The sequence below is a fragment of the Geotrypetes seraphini genome, chromosome 1 (genome assembly GCF_902459505.1).
Source record: "Geotrypetes seraphini chromosome 1, aGeoSer1.1, whole genome shotgun sequence".
Taxonomy (NCBI): Eukaryota; Metazoa; Chordata; class Amphibia; order Gymnophiona; family Dermophiidae; genus Geotrypetes; species Geotrypetes seraphini.
Genome location: NC_047084.1, coordinates 349,396,956 through 349,416,976, shown reverse-complemented (window position 1 = coordinate 349,416,976; position 20,021 = coordinate 349,396,956).

Sequence of the window (20,021 nt, the reverse complement as noted above, 5' to 3'; positions counted from 1 at the left end):
AGGTTGCGGATGTGACAGATAAGGGGATAACAGTGAGAGAGATAGTGCTGATTAGGAGGGTGGGAATTGGATCAGAGGAGCAGATAGTGAGTTTGGAGGAGGAGAGATAAGTGCAGTTTCCTCTTCATTGACTGATAGAGTGTTTGGAAAGCAGAGGTCGGATTTTGGTAATATTATAGAGGAAGAAGTGACAGGTTTTAGTGGTTTGTTGATTCTGAGTGGAAGAGAGAGAGGAGTCAAAGATGACTGAAGTTGTGAGCTCACGTGACAGGGTGAAGGAGAGTGTTGTCCACAGTTGTGCCTTCATTGCATTCTATCACAAAAGCCACAATTCATTCATGGATCTTTAGTGTAGTAGGCCCTCATTTGTGGAACTCACTTCCAGGTAATATTCGTCAGAGTTCTTCATATTTAACCTTTTGTAAGTGCTTGAAGACTTTCTATTTTTAGGAAGCCTTTGGCAGCTTGTGAAGGGAGGAAATCGTATTTTGCTGAGGAACCTGTAAATAGATTGTCATGAGAATGTTTTTATTTTGATGAGATAGTGTTGTGTTTGCTTATTTATGTTTATGTGTGTACGTTGTAACCCACATATATTTTCGTGATATGCATGATATAAATAAGAACATAAGAATAGCCTTACTGGGTCAGACCAATGATCCATCAAGCCCAGTAGCCTGTTCTCACGGTGGCCAATCCAGGTCACTAGTATATGGCCAAAACCTAAGGTGTAGCAATATTCCATGCTACCAATACAGGGCAAGCAGTGGCTTCCCCCCATGTCTTTCTCAATAACAGATTATGGACTTTTCTTCCAGGAACTTGTTCAAACCTTTCTTAAAACCAGCTACGCTATCAGAAAAAGTGGCAGGAGTTGAAGGGAGATTAGCAGAAGGGAAAAATGGAAGGAGAGTGGAGGGGAAGAATTCAGTCATAGTTTGGGGAGAAAGTGAAGAGGGTTTTGTCAGTGAGGGCACTATGAGTAGTGAGTTTAGTGTGACAAAGAGACAGTTAGGGTTAGAGCTAAGAGAGTTAGTTAAATGGGCATAGTATTCTTGTTTGGAAGTGAGAGGACAGACTGGAAGGATATCGGCAGGAATTTGAAGTGTATGAAGTCAGCATGTGTGTAGGATTTAAGCCAAAGATGTTCAGCAGATTGGGCACAGGAGCACAGGTAGCAGATGATGGAGGTCAGCCAGGGCTGGGGTTTGGTGCACCTTAAAGGACGTGAAGTGGGAGGAGCAAGGGTATCTATAGCAGAGGAGAGAATGGTGTTGTAGGAGATGACAGCTTCACTGACAGATTTATTTGACATAATAGTCGAAGGGAAGGATGAGACAGTGGTGGAGAGGGTATCATGGTCAAAAGCTTGAAGGCCCCTAAATATATTAGTAGTGACTGGTTGGGTCTGGGGGGAGGGTGATGAATTGTGAATGTTAACAGATGATGATCAGAGAAGGGAAGAGTTGAGGTTCAGAAATTGGTGGTAGAGCAGTTAGAGGAGATGACAAGGTCAAGGCAGTGAGCATTATGGTGCATAGGGGTGGTGGAGCACATCTGGAGACTGAATGAGAATGATAGAACAAGAAGCCTGGGAGTGTAGGAGTCAGAGGTGTCATCAGCATGGATGTTGAAGTCACCAAGGATAAGGGAAGGGATGACGGTTTGAGAAAGAAGAGCCAGGATGAGATACACCTAGGAAAAATGGGGAAGGCTGAAGGGAGAGAGAACGTGTTCAAACTATAGGGCTTGAAAAGGGTGAAGGACAACAGGGAGGGTGAGGTGATGAGTTCAAAGAGTGAGTGACTTGGTGATTTGGGGTTAAGTGGTTTGGGGTGAAGAGAGAGATTGGGAAAAGTCAGAATTAGGAGAAGTGTACAGGAGTTATGGGGGAAGGGGAAGAAGTGGGTACACCAGAAAGTATTTCTTCACAGAGAGAGTGGTTGATCATTGGAACAAGCTTCCAGTGCAGGTGATCGAGGCAGACAGCGTGCCAGACTTTAAGAATAAATGGGATACCCATGTGGAATCCCTACGAGGGTCAATATAAGGAAATTGGGTCATTAGGGCATAGACAGGGGGTGGGTAAGCAGAGTGGGCAGACTTGATGGGCTGTAGCCCTTTTCTGCCTTCATCTTCTATGTTTCTATGTTTCAAGTACCTTCTTAATGGACAATGAGATTTATCCTGGATGTGGGAGCGTTTCCTAGATTAGTGAGACTGTGTTATAAATCAATATTTGGTCTGGCCCCCACTTACCTAGTTTCCCAATTTAATCTGGCAAGTTCTATTAGGCCCACACGAAGAATACATCTGTTCACCTATCCGACAATAAAGGCCTACCACTACAATAAAAGCCTGCCACTTCCAGGCAGGCAAATGGAACGATTGGCTTAGTAACGTTATCATGCTCTCCTCATCCTACTTCAATTTTAGAAAATTGGTAAAAACGAGTTTGTTCAATCGTTTTGTAAACTAAGAATCTATACAGCTCTGCTAATTCAACCAGTAACCTTAAGAACCATATAGCTTTCCACTTTTTCATTATGTAAGATTGTATTGATGACTTGATTGTGACCTCTTCACTGATTGTCCAGCACTTTTTGTTGTAAACTGCCTCAAACTTCCATGGCTTTGGCAGTATATAAGAATAAAATTATTATTATTGTTCAGACTTGTGAGGATTGTGAGACAATGGTGGTGTAAACCCCCTGGTGGTGGAACAAGATTTTACATTTATAAAATGTTATTCAAATATATCACAGTGGTTCCCCCAAATAATCTCAATGCCAAACCAGGGAATTTAACATTTTCTTTTGTTAATCATTAGATGTTAAATAATCATCAATCTAATTTCAAAACTTGCAAGTGGCAAACTAACATATGCTTTTCAATTACAGAGTAGCAAGATCAAACAGCTTTGTCATCAAGAACACATAAACTTTTTTTTTTCCAAAGTATTTGTTTGCTCGTGATGCTATAACAGTGCCCTTGGACCTGTAACATTCTACTTGAATCTTCAGCCCAATATTCAAAAGAAATTACATGTTCACCATGTGGGAGCTAAAAGAAATACATTAAGGGCTCTTTATACTAAGCCGCGTTAGGGCCTTAACGCATGGAATAGCACGTGTTAAATTGCCCTGTGCGCTAGACCTTAACGCCAGCATTTAGCTGGCATTATTCTAGAAGCGTAGCGTACAGTTTAGCGCATGGTAATTTTGTGCGTGCGCTAAAAACGCTAGCGCACCTTAGTAAAAGGAGCCCTAAGTGAGTGTGGGACAAAGGTATGGACTAGCTGAAGAGTACATGTTCCGAGACAGCTCTGCAAAAGATATGAGAGCTTGTAAAGAAAACTTGGGGTAAAACAAAACAAGAGTAAAAAAGGACAGTGTATGAAATCTCAATTTCAATTAAATTGTTTATTAATTTTATAAAAACATCTTACAGTAAGTGTAATATTATTCATCAATAACAATCTTGAAAAACACTTATGTACTATACATGAATACAAAATAAACAATCCCCTCCCCTCCCCCTTGAAAGTCAATAAAAAAAAAGAACATCTAAGTCCTATAGGCATTCAAAAGTACAGTGTGAAGCAATCTCCAAAAGCAGACAGACATAGGGGAAACCATTGCTTGCCCTGGATCGGTAGCATGGAATGTTGCTTTATTTGGGTTTCTACCGGGTACTGTGACCAGGACTGGCCAGTGTTGGAAACAGGAGACTGGGCTAGACAGGCCATTGGTCAGACCTATTATGGCTGTTCTTATTTAACCGATTAAAGCACTCTAAACAAGTCAGTAGCGGATATTCAGCGGCTCTTAACCAGGAAATGCTACCGAATATTCCCTCAGACCATCATCACTCTGTTCAGGCAGTTCTAGGGTGATCTGAGACAAAGTCATGGCGGAACTAGAAGTTTTAAGGCACCAGCAATATTCAAACACAGAAATATTGTGATCTGGATATTAGCAGAAACCAGGCTTCTGCTAGAGTGTCAATTGCAAGGTTCCAAATAAGCTTCAGGAACGCACAGGACCTTACTTGCTGTGTCTTATGGTGGGAAGGAGGGAAGATCAGCAAACCCATGTACCAAAGGGACCAGAGTTCATAGTAACATAGTAGAAGACGGCAGATAAAGACCCGAATGGTCAATCCAGTCTGCCCAACCTGATTCAATTTAAATTTTTTAAATTTAAATTTTTTCTTCTTAGCTATTTCTGGGTAAGAATCCAAAGCTCTACCCGGTACTGTGCTTGGGTTCCAACTGTTGAAGTCTCCATCAAATCTCACTCCAGCCCATCTACACCCGCCCAGCCATTGAAGCCCTCCCCAGCCTATCCTCAACCAAAAGGCCATATACAGACACATACCAAGTCGAAGAGAATATCATAGCAAATATCATGATCTGAATCTATAAAACAAGAAATGTAATGAATTAGAACTAACTTAAGCACTCGCAACACATCCACCTCTTTTGTTACCATATGTCACATTTAAAATGTTGAACTAACAAAATATAAGGTGGCAAAGCATTGTCCACAACCTTATTGAAACATGGTTTCATAACAGTATATATAAAATGGTAAACTCTGCAAATATCCAAAAATGTATAACTTAAAACATCAAACTAATAACTCTTTAGTATCCCATTCAGCTAGACCAGTGGTTCCTAACCCTGTCCTGGAGGACCACCAGGCCAATCGGGTTTTCAGGCTAGCTCTAATGAATATGCATGAGAGAGATTTGCATATAATGGACGTGACAAGCATGCAAATCTTCTCCATGCATTCATTAGGGCTAGCCTGAAAACCCGATTGGCCTGGAAGTCCTCCAGGACAGGGTTGGGAACCACTGAGCTAGACAGTATCAAACTAGCTGTGAAAAGTTCCCAGTACCCCTAAAAATCTCATCTCCCTTGAGGCGATGATGCCCTCAAGGATCCAAAGTTCAATTTCATAACATGTCCAAAAACTCCCAGTGTTTCCATATCCCCTGCGTGCCCACTAAGCTATGACCGATCCTCAACACCGATCCCATACTTTGCGTCATATCCCTACCCAGCAAAATAGTCCCAGCCTATTCTCCCAAAACAAAACCCACCAAAACCAAACTCCACATAAATAAAATCATAAGAACATAAGCAGTGCCTCTGCTGGGCCAGATCAGAGGTCCATCGTGCCCAGCAGTCCGCTCATGCGGCAGCCCAACAGGTCCAGGACCTGTGTAGCAATCCTTTATCTATACCCCTCTATCCCCTTTTCCTTCAGAATTTTGTCCAATCCCTTCTTGAACCCCAATACCGTACTCTGTCCTATCACACCCTCTGGAAGCGCATTCCAGGTGTCCACCATCCGCTGGGTGAAGAAGAACTTTCTAGCATTGGTTTTGAATCTGTCTCCTTTCAACTTTTCCGAATGCCCTCTCATTCTTGTAGTTTTCGAAAGTTTGAAGAATCTGTCCCTCTCCACTTTCTCTATGCCCTTCATGATCTTATAGGTCTCAATCATATCCCCTCTAAGTCTCCTCTTCTCCAGGGAAAAGAGCCCCAGTTTCTCCAATCTTTCAGTGTATGAAAGGTTTTCCATACCTTTTATCAAACGTGTCGCTCTCTTCTGAACCCTCTCGAGTATCGCCATATCCTTCTTAAGGTATGGCGACCAATGTTGGACGCAATACTCCAGATGCGGATGCACCATCGCCTGATACAATGGCAGAATAACTTCTTTTGTTCTGGTTGTAATACCTTTCTTGAATATACCTAGCATGCTATTCGCCTTCTTAGCGGCCGCTGTGCACTGTGCCGACAGCTTCATTGTCTTTTCCACCATTACCCCCAAGTCCCTTTCTTGGGTACTCTCACCCAATAACAGCCCTCCCATCATATAGCTGTACTTCGGGTTTCTGTTTCCTACATGCAAGACTTTACATTTCTCTACATTAAACTTCATCTGCCATCTCGTCGCCCACTCTCCTAGTTTGTTCAGGTCCCTTTGTAAATCTTTGCAGTCCTCTTTAGTCCTAGCCCCACTAAATAGTTTGGTGTCGTCTGCAAATTTTATTATTTCACACTTTGTCCCTGTTTCTAGATCATTTATAAATACATTGAATAGCAGAACACCACTCGTGACCCTCCTCCAGTCCGAGTAGTGACCCTTCACTCCTACCCTCTGCTTCCTACCCGCCAACCAATTCCTGATCCATCTAAATATGTCTCCTTCCACCCCATGATTCTTCAGTTTTTGAAGTAGGCGTTCATGGGGTACCTTGTCAAAGGCTTTTTGGAAATCTAAGTATACAATGTCTATGGGGTCCCCTTTGTCCATCCGCTTGTTAATTCCTTCGAAGAAGTGCAATAAGTTCGTTAGGCACGATCTTCTCTTCCACCAGTGTCAAGCACCCAGCTCCTCACTTGCCAAACCCAGCCATTGGATATTTCCCTCCAATCCCTTCTTCCTTCTCCTCCCAGCAAAAGGCTAACATAAGAACATAAGAACATAAGAAGTTGCCTCCGCTGAGGCAGACCATAGGTCCATCCTGCCCAGCGGTCCGCTCCCGCGGCGGCCCATCAGGCCCATTGCCTGAGTAGTGGTCTATACCTATCTATACCCTTCAATCCCTTTTTCTTCTAGGAATCTATCCAAACTTTCTTTGAAACCATTTAATGTTTTCTTGTCTACAACAGCCTCTGGAAGCACGTTCCATGTATCCACCACCCTCTGAGTGAAAAAGAACTTCCTAGCGTTTGTTCTAAACCTGTCCCCTTTCAATTTCTCCGAGTGCCCCCTTGTACTTGTGGTGGTCCTTAATTTGAAAAATCTGTCCCTGTCTACTTTTTCTATGCCCTTCAGGATCTTGAAGGTTTCTATCATGTCTCCTCTAAGTCTCCGCTTTTCCAGTGAGAAAAGTCCCAACTGCTTCAACCTGTCGGTATATGGGAGATTTTCCATTCCCTTTATCAGTTTAGTTGCTCTTCTCTGTACTCCCTCAAGTACTGCCATGTCCTTCTTGAGGTACGGCGACCAGTACTGGACACAGTACTCCAGATGCGGCCGCACCATTGCACGATACAGCGGTATGATGACTTCCTTCGTCCTGGTCGTAATACCCTTCTTAATGATACCCAACATTCTGTTAGCTTTCTTTGAGGCTGTAGCGCACTGCGCTGATGCCTTCAGTGTTGCGTCTACCATCACTCCCAGGTCTCTCTCCAGGTTACTGACCCCTAGCGGTGTTCCCCCCATTCTGTATGTGAACATCGGGTTCTTTTTCCCCACGTGCATGACCTTGCATTTCCCTATGTTGAAGCTCATTTGCCATTTTTCGGCCCACTTTTCCAGCTGCGTTAGATCCTTTTGGAGATTTTCGCAGTCTCCCCTGGTTTGAGCCCTGCTGTATAGTTTGGTGTCATCTGCAAATTTAATAACCTCACACTTGGTTCCCGCCTCTAGGTCGTTTATGTAGATATTGAACAGGAGCGGTCCCAGCACCGACCCCTGCGGAACTCCGCTCGTGACCCCTTTCCAGTCTGAGTAATGGCCCTTTACGCCAACCCTCTGTTCCCTGTTCGCCAGCCAGTTTTTGATCCATCGGTGGATCACCCCTTGTACCCCGTGGTTCCATATCTTCTTAAGCAGCCTTTCGTGTGGTACCTTGTCGAAGGCTTTTTGGAAGTCAAGGTAAATGATGTCTATAGATTCCCCTTTATCCACCTGGCTGTTTACCCCCTCGAAGAAGTGCAATAAGTTTGTGAGGCATGACCTACCCTTGCAGAAGCCATGCTGACTCGGTTTTAGCTGCTCATTGTTTTCGATGTGTTCACAGATGCTGTCCTTAATCAGTGCCTCCATCATCTTTCCTGGGACTGAGGTCAGGCTCACTGGCCTGTAGTTTCCTGGGTCTCCCCTTGAGCCCTTCTTGAAGATGGGCGTGACATTTGCTATTTTCCAGTCCTTCAGGATCTCTCCGGTTTTTAAGGATAGGCTGTATATTTGTCGAAGTGGCTCCGCTATTTCGTTTTTTAGTTCCTTGAGTACCCTTGGGTGAATGCCGTCCGGACCTGGAGATTTGTCACTCTTTAGTCTGTCTATCTGCTTGAGTACATCTTCTTGGCTTACCTCTAAATTGACCAGTTTTACATCTTGGTCTCCTTTTACGCTCTCTTCAGGTTCTGGGATGTTGGTTATATCTTCCCTCGTGAAAACTGACGTGAAGAACTCATTTAACCTGTCAGCTATTTCTTTCTCTTCCTTTACCACTCCCTTCCTGTCTCCATCATCCAATGGTCCCACTTCTTCTCTTGCCGGTTGCTTCCCCTTGACGTATCTGAAGAACGACTTGAAGTTTGTTGCTTCCTCTGCCAGTCTCTCTTCATATTCTCTTTTTGCTTTTCTAACCGCTCGGTGACACTCCTTCTGGTGTTCTTTGTGCACTTTTTGGTTCTCCTCTGTTTTGTCTTTTTTCCATTTTCTGAACGATGCTTTCTTGTCGCTTATCGCCTTCTTCACTGCATTTGTTATCCACACTGGGTTTTTTGTTCTATTTTTTTTGCACCCTTTCCTGAACTTGGGGATGCACAGGTTTTGCGCTTCGTGCACAGTTCCCTTGAGTAAGGTCCAGGCTTTTTCTACGGAATCCATCTTCCCTATGTTACCTTTGAGTTTTTTTCCCACCATTTCCCTCATGGCATCATAATTTCCTTTTTTGAAATTGAGTGCCGTCGTTGTGGTTCTTTTCCCCTTTGATGATCCAATTTCTAGCCTGCACTGGATCGTGTTGTGATCACTGTTACCTAGCGGGGCTAATACTGTCACCTCCTTTGCTGGCCCCTCTAGTCCGTTGAAGATTAGGTCAAGAGTGGCGTCACCCCGTGTTGGTTCCGTGACCAGTTGCTCCATGAAGCAGTCCCTCATGACCTCTAGGAATTTGGTCTCCCTTGCGCAGTTTGAGTGCCCAATACTCCAGTCTATCCCTGGATAGTTGAAGTCCCCCATCACCATCACCTTTCCGCTTCTGCATACCTGCCTCAGTTCTGCCTCCAGGTCCTGGTCGATTTCTTCAGGTTGTCCTGGTGGGCGGTAGTACAGACCCATTTTAATGTCTGCCCCAGTTCCTCCCTGTAGCTTAACCCATATTGATTCCAAGCCATCCGCCTGTACTGTTGTTTCCATCCTGGTTGAGGGTATGGAGTCTTTTACGTACAGCGCTATTCCTCCACCCTTTTTATGTGCCCTGTCTCTCCTGTATAGTTTGTACCCTGGTATGGCCACATCCCATTGATTTTCCTCAGTCCACCAAGTTTCTGTGACTCCAATTATGTCTAGGTCCTTTTTGCTAGCAGTGATTTCTAGTTCTCCCATTTTGGCCCTCAGGCTCCTAGCATTTGTGTACAGGCAGTTTAAGACCCAGTTTTTTGCCCTCTCTTTTTGTTCTCCTCGTGTTTTGGTACTCCTGCAGTCCTCCTCATGGTTTGCCAGCCCCCGAGCTTCATCCTCCTCCTGCTGCTGTGTGTCTGTGACATCCTCAGCCTGTTTCCCCTGCACCACTTGTTGTCGTAATTTTCTCTCAGTTCTAGTCTCTATTTCACAAGGTCCTTGCTCCTCTGGCTCCTGTTGTTCCATGTTGGTGTCTCTTACGAGTTCCATTTGTGCCCTCGGTCCCTGCAATGCGTCCTTAGGTCCTTTTTCAAAACATACACACTCAGTCCCAAGCTTTCCTTCCCAATGTCCCAGGTCAGTATCCTTGTCAGGTACTGAAGTCCGATGTGTCGAGGTCAGTTCGACTATCGGCTTTCCCCTTCTCTTCAGTTTAAAGCCAAGTCTATGACGTTCTGGACGTTGCGTGCCAGCATCCTCGTCCCAGCTGTGCTAAGGTGTAGTCCATCTCTTCTGTAGAGCTTGTTCTTCCCCAGGAAAGTAGTCCAGTTCCTAACAAAGTGGAAACCCTCCTCATCGCACCATCTCCTCAGCCAAGCGTTAATTGCTTGTAGTTCGCTCTGTCTCCTTGTGTCCGCTCTCGGTACTGGCAGGATCTCTGAGAAGGCTATCCTCCTTGTCCTTAGTCTCAGTTTCCTCCCCAGGATCCTGAACTGGTCAGTTAGTGTAGTCCTGTTGAAGTTTCTCCTGCTGATGTCGTTTGTTCCTATGTGGATCACTATTGCTGTCTCCTCCGTCTCGGCTCCCTCCAGGATCCTCTCGATATTGTTGATGACGTCTTTTGTTCTTGCCCCCGGGAGACATGTTACCAGTCGGTCCTCTCTCCCTCTCTCTCTCTCTAACAACTGACAAATTAACCCTAAAGGTACCTGTGTGCTCATCCAAGTTAAACACTCATGGTCTTTGCAATTTTATTTTCTCAGGGTTATAGCAGTTTTATTTGTTTGTTTTTTCAGTGCTATGAGTTTTGTTGTAAGGGATGTTTTATTCTATATGCATATTTGTTTAGTTTTATCTTTGATTTTAATGTGGTTTTAATGCATTTAATCATGTATTCGTTGCTCTCCTTTGAGACTGATAGGTTTTCAGATTATGTGGAATATTTTTCTCAACTCCAATTTCAAAGGTAAGACCTATTTCTTAGAACAATGGCTTAGACTCTGCAAATAAAGTTCCCCAGCAGACTACACATAGTCAAAAATCTGAAGATTGCCTCCTTATTGGTAAAGAATTTTAGCAGCTACCAGCAGGTGGCAGCATAAAATACAAACACTGTGTAAACAGTCTAAGTACAGTTAGTACAGTATAAAGAAGACTGATAATACATATCAGTAATATAAGGCAGGCTCTGTGAGAAAGATTTCAGAAAAGATCCTGACACACTTAAACATAAAATAAGAGGCAAAACAGTTCTAACATTCCCAGAAAACTGACATCCAGCAGGGATTCTTCCTTTGTCTGCACTAACATATTTCTGATAACAGAGCTACCAAAATCATTTTCCCCACTTTATTAACTAATTGTTACATACAATTAAAGAAATTGGAACAAGAAAAGGCATATTACATTTCAAACATCAAACAAAACATAGGCAAGAAGGAGGAACATAGCCAAAAAGACTTGAACAAGCTAATCTGGGCTAATCGTTACTTATATAATAATAATAATAATAACTTTATTCTTCTATACTTCCATAGTCAGATGACTTCTAGGCAGTTCACATCGAAGAGGGCTGGACAATCAGCGAATTACAGAATGCAAAAAGTGAGGGTACGACATATTACACAAGAAATAGACAGAAGGAAAATATAAATTTATAAATTTAGTGTGGACCCTTTATACACCTCCCAGAGAACTCCATTCCTCAGATCAGTTGCTCTTAGCTGTACCCTTCTCCTCCTCTGCCAATTCCAGACTTTGTTCCTTTCATCTAGCTCAGGGGTGTCCAATGTCGGTCCTCGAGGGCCACAGTCCAGTCGGATTTTCAGGATTTCCCCAATGAATATACATGAGGTCTATTTGCATGCACTGCTTTCATTGTATGCTAATAGATCTCATGCATATTCATTGGGGAAATCCTGAAAACCCGACTGGATTGCGGCCCTCGAGGACCGACATTGGACACCCCTGATCTAGCTGATCCCTATGCCTGGAATAAACTACCTGAGTTTGTCCACCATGCCCCTTCCCTTCCCTTGTTTAAAAGCAGACTGAAAACCTATCTTTTTGATATAGCCTTCAATCTATAACCCCATTCCCCACTGCCCACCAACCTAGCCAGCAATTAATCATTCCCCTTAACTGTATCCATGGCATCCTATTTGTTTGTCTTGAATGTTTAAATTGTAAAATCATTCGAGCAGGGACTGTCTTCTTCATGACTCTAGTCTGTACAGCACTCCATATGTCTGGTAGCACTATAGAAATAATTAGTAGTATAAACATTTTACCAAATCATAAAGGAAATATAAGTGCACATCATAACCCCTGATGCTTCATGTCTAATCGAATCAGAGATTTGTGGATCACTCTGTGCCTGTAAAGGTTCAAGGTGATTTATAATTAAACAAGAGCCCACGAGGAGCTTACAGAAGAAGTTGCTACAGCAATTTACAATCAAAGAAGAGTGCATACAAAACATGGAGAACTTGCGGAAAAACAATAGAGGCAGGATTATAGAAGTCAGAGCCTGGATAACCCCGGGGAAGTATAAAAGGATCATCCTGTTGAAAGGTGATTTTTGTAAAGAAATGTTTTCCATTTTCTTCTAAAACCCAGGTAGTTAGTTTCTGATCTTATGTCCATGGGAGGTCTCTAACTAAATTGGATCATAAACAATATACCCCCTTTTAAAAAAGCCATGCGGCATACGTTCATATGCTCTGACAATTCCTAAGGGAATTGGGGTATTTACCATGCTGGCCTGCTTTAGTAAAAGGACCCGATACTTATTTTCCTGATAGGTGGTATTATTACATTTGTAAGGAAACTTAGGAGCTGTTGCAAGCTGCTGAACTTCAGGCCTTAGTGACAAAAATTGTCTCCTGTGAGCCTGAGTTGCCTTGGCGATATTAGAAAAAATATTAATCTTTAGACCACAGAAACTTCACACTTTTATGCTGGAAATATTTATTTCAAAACCATCACTTTATCCTCGTCTTTCACAAAAGAGTAGCTCTGGTAGAAATTAAAAAACTTGGAGCAACTCTTTTAAAAAAAAACCTGTTAAGTCCATTCCAAGCTAAGGAAATATAATACATATTAGATATTAAAATAGAATTTACATCTGACATTCCCAAGATTTCCCTAAGATATTTAAGAAAAAATTATTTAGGAAATATCAAATGGAACTTAGGGTTCACAAATTTTTTTACCCTATATAAATTTTCAAAAAGCTCATATTGTCTCAGAATATTGTATATAATATAGAATTACAAATGAATTGCAGTAACTTGAGGCTTCAATGACCCGACACAAGATTCCAGAACCTCCATTTTGAAATCCTGCTCTGTCAACTTGGAAACAGGAAGAGGGAGTAGAATCCAATGAGGTATCCCTGGGAAGAGGAGGGGAGGAGGCTGTTAAGTCGTTGGAGCAGTCCCATCTCAATCACCAGTACAGCATGGAGGTAAGGGAGGGATTCTCTCCATAGTGCTCAAAGAAACTCCAGACGCTGAGAAAGAGAAACTCACGTCTGCAGGAGAAGGCTTTGCTACTGAGGAGTGTGAAAAATTTGCAAAACATATTTATCCATAGGCCCAACTCTTACCAGAGTTGAATCAGGCTTAGACGCCTTATATGTGCCTTTCTTCTTCCCCATTCCAGATGAAAGGTCCAGGCCTCATGAGTTCTTTGTGGAATCTGAAGGGTTGCCCAATGGTCATGCCCTTTTGGTAATGCCTTCACAACCATGCTATTATCACTTTAAGCTTTATGCCAGTATGCTGATGTCAATTGTGTGTGTGTGTGTGTGTGATAGTATCCACAGCTCATGTACGCCTCCGATGGTCCGATGGTCTTGTTTGTATACCGTACTAAGACCTGGCGAGTTCTTCTCCTTCCTCAAAACCACAGGGAGTCTACTGGTTTTAGCTTCATGTCGGTGCACTAATGTCAGTCAAGAGTGGAGCAATAGTATCCGCAGATCAAGCAAGCTTCTGATAATCTGGGAAAGCCTGGCTGGCTCCCTGCTCATACACTACACTAAGACCCAGTAGGCTTGTCTTCTTTCTCCTGGTGACTTTGTATAATAAGCATCCAGAATGCACATGCACAAATTTACTTTCTCCGAGGCAGAAATATATGGGTGTGCATACCCTATTTTATAAAATATTTGTACGCATCACATCTCTGACCCAGCTCCATACCAGGAGCGCCTATATAAATATGTGCTTTATTGTCATGTGCACTTAAAGATGTCTACAAGAAAAGTCATTTTTAAAAGAGGCTTTACACGTAGCTTGCTGTTGTAAGCTCAAATAAACCAACAATAATAATTTTTTACAAAGCCGCGCTAGGGCCTTAACGCGAGGAATAGCGCACGCTAAATTGCCACGCACTAGCCACTACCACCTCCTTTTGAGCAGCGGTAGATTTTTGGCTAGCGCACGCTATAGCACGTGCTAATCCGGTGCGTGCGTTAAAAACGCTAGTGCACTTTTGTAAAAGGAGCCCTAAATCTCACTTGATATTCAGCTGTTAGCCAACACTAAGGGACCGAGTAGGAAGACACATGGTTGACCTTAAATAATCCAAACAAAAGATGTATTGCTGAATTTTGTGGAGGTGTGGTTAGTGCAAGCAAAAAACAAAAGGAATTGACCCCAAAATATCCACAAAGAAAATCCAGAGAAAACCAAAAAAAACTCTGTGGAGTGACGATGTTCCCAAATGGACTTTATTTGAAAGTATCAAAGTTCCAAAGGTACACTGAAATCATCCACATAAAATAATTCCATCCACATAAAAGTAAAACATCCACATAAGAGCCTTAAAGGACCTAGTCCGCTAGGGATACAGAACCCAACACTGTCCGCGTTTCGACAAAAAGTCTTCTTCAGGGGTCCAGTGTTGGGTCCTGTATCCCTAGCGGACTAAGTCCTTTAAGGCTCTTATGTGGATGATTTACTTTTATGTGGATGATTTTAGTGTACCTTTGGAACTTTGATACTTTCAAATAAAGTCCATTTGGGAACATCGTCACTCCACAGAGATTTTTTGGTTTTCTTTGGTGTGGTTAGTGCAGTCAGCTAAGGTTCAATTCCTACCATAGCTCCTTGTGATCCTGGATAGATCACTTAACCCTTTATTGCCCCAGATACAAAAACCACCTAAGACTGTGAGCCCATTAGGGATAAAGAAAGTACCTACATATGATGTGTACAATGTAGTCTTGTAGCACTATATAAATGACAAGTAGTAGAAGTAAAAGAACTACAAAATCAAAATAGGAACGTAAAGAAGAAAATAAATATTCCAATTGCTGTATTCCCATGCCTTCAGTGCCCGATTCCATCCCAACAGCACACCATAGACATGTCACCTCAACAAAAAAACCATAGAAAATATTTTTATAGCACACATGTGAGGTGTTCCCATTCAAAACTTACCACAGGATGAGCGCGTCCCACACTAAGCCCTTTAAGCTATGGTAAACACTTAAAGCTTAGTAAAAGGACCCTCATTTTTGGGCTACAAAATCAGCTTTAGCGTTCTCTGAGGCAATAGTGCCCAATATTGGAGTGGGATAAGAGTAGTCAGCTTTATTATTATAGTGTTGAGTTTGGTTTGTCAGCTTATTTTGCATTATTTTCCCTTGTTTATGATTACTTGAAAAGGTGTGTGTGACTCACAAATGGAAGATTAGATTAGATTAGATACTTAGGGGCTCATGTAAAACATGGTCTAAGTCACAAAAACCCACCTAAACTCACCAGATAAGCACTGAAAACACATAACACAGACCCTCCACACACTACCCCAATGATCACCGACCCCTCCCCACCCCCATAAAAATATTAATCATATCTTTAAAATTCAGCCTCCAGACCATCATCACCTGGCCACCTGGCATAGGAAAGCCTAGTTGTCCAGCACAGAGGCAGCTTAAGTCGTCTTGGTGGTGGGTTAGGGACCCATAGAGAGGAGGACCCATGCCCATAAGCCCCTGTAATCACTGCATTGATACTTATACATGTGCACTCCCTATACACCCCCAAAACCCTTTTTTACTGGCATATAAGTGGCTCCTGCAGCCATAAGGGCTATTGGGGTGGTAGATAAGTGGGTCTAGGGGATTCTGGAGGTGGTTTGAGGGGGGCTCACCATAATCTATAAGGGAGCTGTAGGTTGGAAAAGACATGGCACCCTTTTTGTGAAGTTCACAGCAGTGCCCTGTAAGGTACCCCACTATTTAGGTGGCATGTCTGGGTGTACAGTCCATCACTTTGCAGACCCCTACCACGTCCAGCAGGGCTTGTTCTAGGCATTTTGGACTTGGGCGAAAAGTTGGACAAAAATGTGGTATAAAGATGGACAATTTAGTGGCTTGGACGATCAGATCGGCAGGACGTATATTTAGACGATTTTCAAAACAAAAAAAATTTTGGATGTATTTTTCTAAAATGTGTCTTAGGCAGTTTTTTTTACTTTGGACGACTTGCAAGTTGGACGTAAATGGACTTAGACATCCCTTTCGATTATGCCCCTCCACATAAGTATTTTGGTTTGCCTCATCTTTCCCCTTTTATTGGAGACTGTATTAAATGGCGAAATGTTTTGTCTTAATGATTATTAGAACATTGCCTCAAGGTTTTTTTTTTTTATCGCCTTTGATTGTTCTACTTGTTTGTTTATATTACTTGCAAAATAAAAGAAAATTTAAAAAAAAAATATTCCAGCTCCTTTTCCCTCACCTGGGCCAAGGCCTGCATCCATTATGGAATCAAGTCACTTAAAGGGAAGCAAGCAGGAGGCCTCCAGAGTGTAAAAGGCAACTCCTAGGACCACAGAGGTGCGATACACCATGAGGAGCATTAAGAGGCCAGGACAACTCTTTTAAGAGAGGTTCTATTCAGCAAAAATGGAATTTCTGACACTGGTCATTTTTAATAATCTAAAAATAGCAGGTATAAACTCACCCTTCTGCAATTAAAATTGTGGACGTTTTCAACATAAAAGTTACAGCCTAATCGCTGTTGTTATAAGGATGACTTTTAAATTTAGATGAACTAAGAAGTAGGTTCAGAATATCAAATTCATTTCATATATGACCTGAGTCGGATTTAAATTCAGCTCTACGCAAATAGAAGACTAATTCATTAAAACATTTCATTACCTGCACCTCCTCAATAGAGATACTGCATTAGTTCACAATTATGAGCCTTCTCTATTCAGCTTCCTTGCATTCAAATCTGTAAAATTTATGAGCCGCATAAATAGAAGAATATCTGGAGGTATTCAGTTCATGGCAATTTTTTTCCTTGTGCAGGAAAAAAAAGACATTTAGGTAGGCTTGGGGGACATTTGGTTCATCCCCAGTGAGCTTTACTCCTGTACAAAATTGTCTGTACACTTCTAAATTTTGCAGAATACAAGCCAGTGTAAATATAAAAGAAATATCGGATCAGCTCGTGTTTAATTCATCCTACAGGATTTAAACAGCTATTCAGTCTAAACAAGGACGGAGGGCATGAATAAATTCAGCGTCATAGAGCTCCTTTTACGAAGGTGCGCTAGCGTTTTTAGCGCACGCACACGAGTAGCACGTGCTATAGCACGCGCTAGCCGAAAAGCTACTGCCTGCTTAAAAGGAGGCGGTAGCAGCTAGCATGTGCGGCATTTTAGCGCGTGCTATGCGTGCACTAAAACCGCTAGCGCACCTTTGTAAAAGGAGCCCAAATATACCACTTATAATCTGACACCATATTCTGTGGGATCACTTCTCAAAAAAAAAAAAAAAAAAAACCATGTAAGTTTATTTCCTTATGTAAGATTTACAAATTTTGGAAAGATTTTCAGCCATATTTAGGGATCATTCTACTAAACCACTGTAAAATTTGCATTTCCTTCAGCTAACCGTGAGATTTTATCATGTAGTAGCTGCAAAAATAGGCACTCTTTTACTAAGCTGCGGTAGAGGCTTCTATTGCGGCCTGAAGTGCTAACCCTCGGATTCTCTAACCGGCACCCATGTTAGCGGCTGCCTTAAAAGTGGCCGCTGATTGCATGTCAGTCAAGTGGCAGCGCCAGTTAGAGAATCGCACCTCAAGCACGATTCTCACAAAGACAGGTGCCAGGAATGTAGGCCCGGAAAACCATGTCCTATATTTCTGGTGCCTATCTTTGCTGAGGGATCCCCTCCATAGCCTGCCATCAGCTGATCGCAGCAGAGGTATCCCCAATCAGTTGACTTCCTGAAACCGCGGCTTCGGGGAGTCCTGCCGGCTCAGCTGATGAGGGATTATCCTGCTGCGATTAGCTGAACCGGCAGGCAGATCCCCCATTTGTCTCTTTCGCCCTCCCTTCCTCCTACCCACCCACTCACCAACCGATCCCCCCAGTATCCTTCCAAGGAGAGACCCCTCCCCATGCCCAACATCCCCACACACCCCTTTGCACCTTTGATAGACAATCAGCAGGAGGAATGTCCACTCTCTCCTGCCTGCAAGCCTGCCTGGTCAAAATGGCGGGCTTTCCCCTTCCAGATGCACTCTGGGATGTACTGGGAGGGGCCTAAGGCCTTTTATGTAGATGCCGGTAAGTGGTTCAACCCTGCTGGGTTTTTTGCCAATTCTAATGGCATTCTTCAATTAACTTAGGCATCAGTAGGTTTCAGAATTTCCCCCTAAATGCTCCGACGCTCATAGGAATTCTCGGAGTAATTCTGGACCATAAACTTTCCTTTCATGACCACATTAGCAACGTAATTAAGTCTTCTTTTTTTAGACTGAGACAAATACGCTCTGTCTCTCAATTATTTAGTACTGACTCATTGAAAATCCTCATCCATTCTCTTATTATTTCAAAATTAGATTATTGTAATGCTTTGTTTAAGGGTATAGCACAAAAAGAAATCAAACGTCTTCAGATTATTCAAAACACAGCTATCAGACTTATCTCAAAAGCTAACAAGTTCGACCATATAACTCCTCTTCTTAAGGAAGCCCATTGGCTTCCAGTGGCCCACAGAATAATATACAAACTTTGTTTACTCACATTTAAATCTCTTCTATTTAAAACTCCGGCTTTTATTCATAAATTATTAATCCCTTATTCCTCCAATAGAACGTTAAGATCAGACCAACAGCATCTACTAATGATCCCTTCGCTAAAAATAATAAATACGCGCCGTCAGTATATCTTTTCAGTCACAGCTCCCCAAACCTGGAATTCTCTCCCCATTTATCTACGTGAAGAAATCAATTTAGATAAATTCAAAAATAAACTGAAAACTTTCTTATTTAACGACGCCTTTGTAATCTAACACCATTGGTTTCTTTTGATTAATATTCAATAAATCTTGGAACTAACTGTTTTTTCTCCCCACAAAATTTCATTCAATTATTTTTTATCCCATCCTTATGTGTTTTCCATTTTTGTTTCCCACTCTGCACAATTACATTGTAACTTCTTCCCCTACCTTTCCCTTCGTTTCCAGTTTGTGTAATTATTGTCTGTGTCTTGTCAGTTTTTAACTATTTTAAAATTTCTTTTATTTTGTAATTTTTAATTTATGTGTAAATCGCTTTGAATATTGACAAAGCGATTAATCAAATAAATATGAAACTTGAAACTTGAAACATTTAGCACTTCAGGCCATGGTAGAAACCTCTACCGTGGCTTAGTAAAAGATGGGGATACTATGGCCGCTATTGGGGGCATTGTAACTATTTTTTATTGCAGGTCATACGTTATCATTCAGATTAATGCACAGGACCTGCTCCTAGTTAATTCAGAAGCATTTAGCACCTCTTATTTAAGAGGCAGTAGGTGGTCCCATGTTAACTCTTCGGCCCCCTTTTATCAAGCTGCAGTGGAGCGTTTTAGCGCAGGCCAGTGAGGTAAATGCTCCAGTGTGCATAGGAATTGAATGAGCATTGGGGAATTTACTTCACTGACCTGCGCTAAAACGCTCTACCGCAGCTTGATAAAAGGGGACCTATATTAGACAGTTAGCACTTGATAAGTGCAGTCTGTTAACTGCCAAATTTGTTCCACTTCCACTCTCCACCCATGCCATAAAAAGCACTTGACATCCAGTTTACTACGTGCTAAAAGTGAAATTACCACAAAGTCTCCTAACTAGGGTTACCGGATTTTATATCAGTAAAATTCAGACCCCCCTAGACCCGCCCCAAGACCCGCCCAGTTCCACCCATCCCCGCCCCATTACACCCCAAGTCTACCCCCAGCCCCCCCCCCCCCCAACACACACACACACTGCCTGTTCATCGGGCAGGAAGGCATTCGCTCATGCACAAATGCGATGCGCATGATATCACTGAGTTGCATCCGCACATGCGTGGATGTCTCTTCCCGACACGATTTCTTTTCAAAACCCCAACTGACCTCCCTATCCAG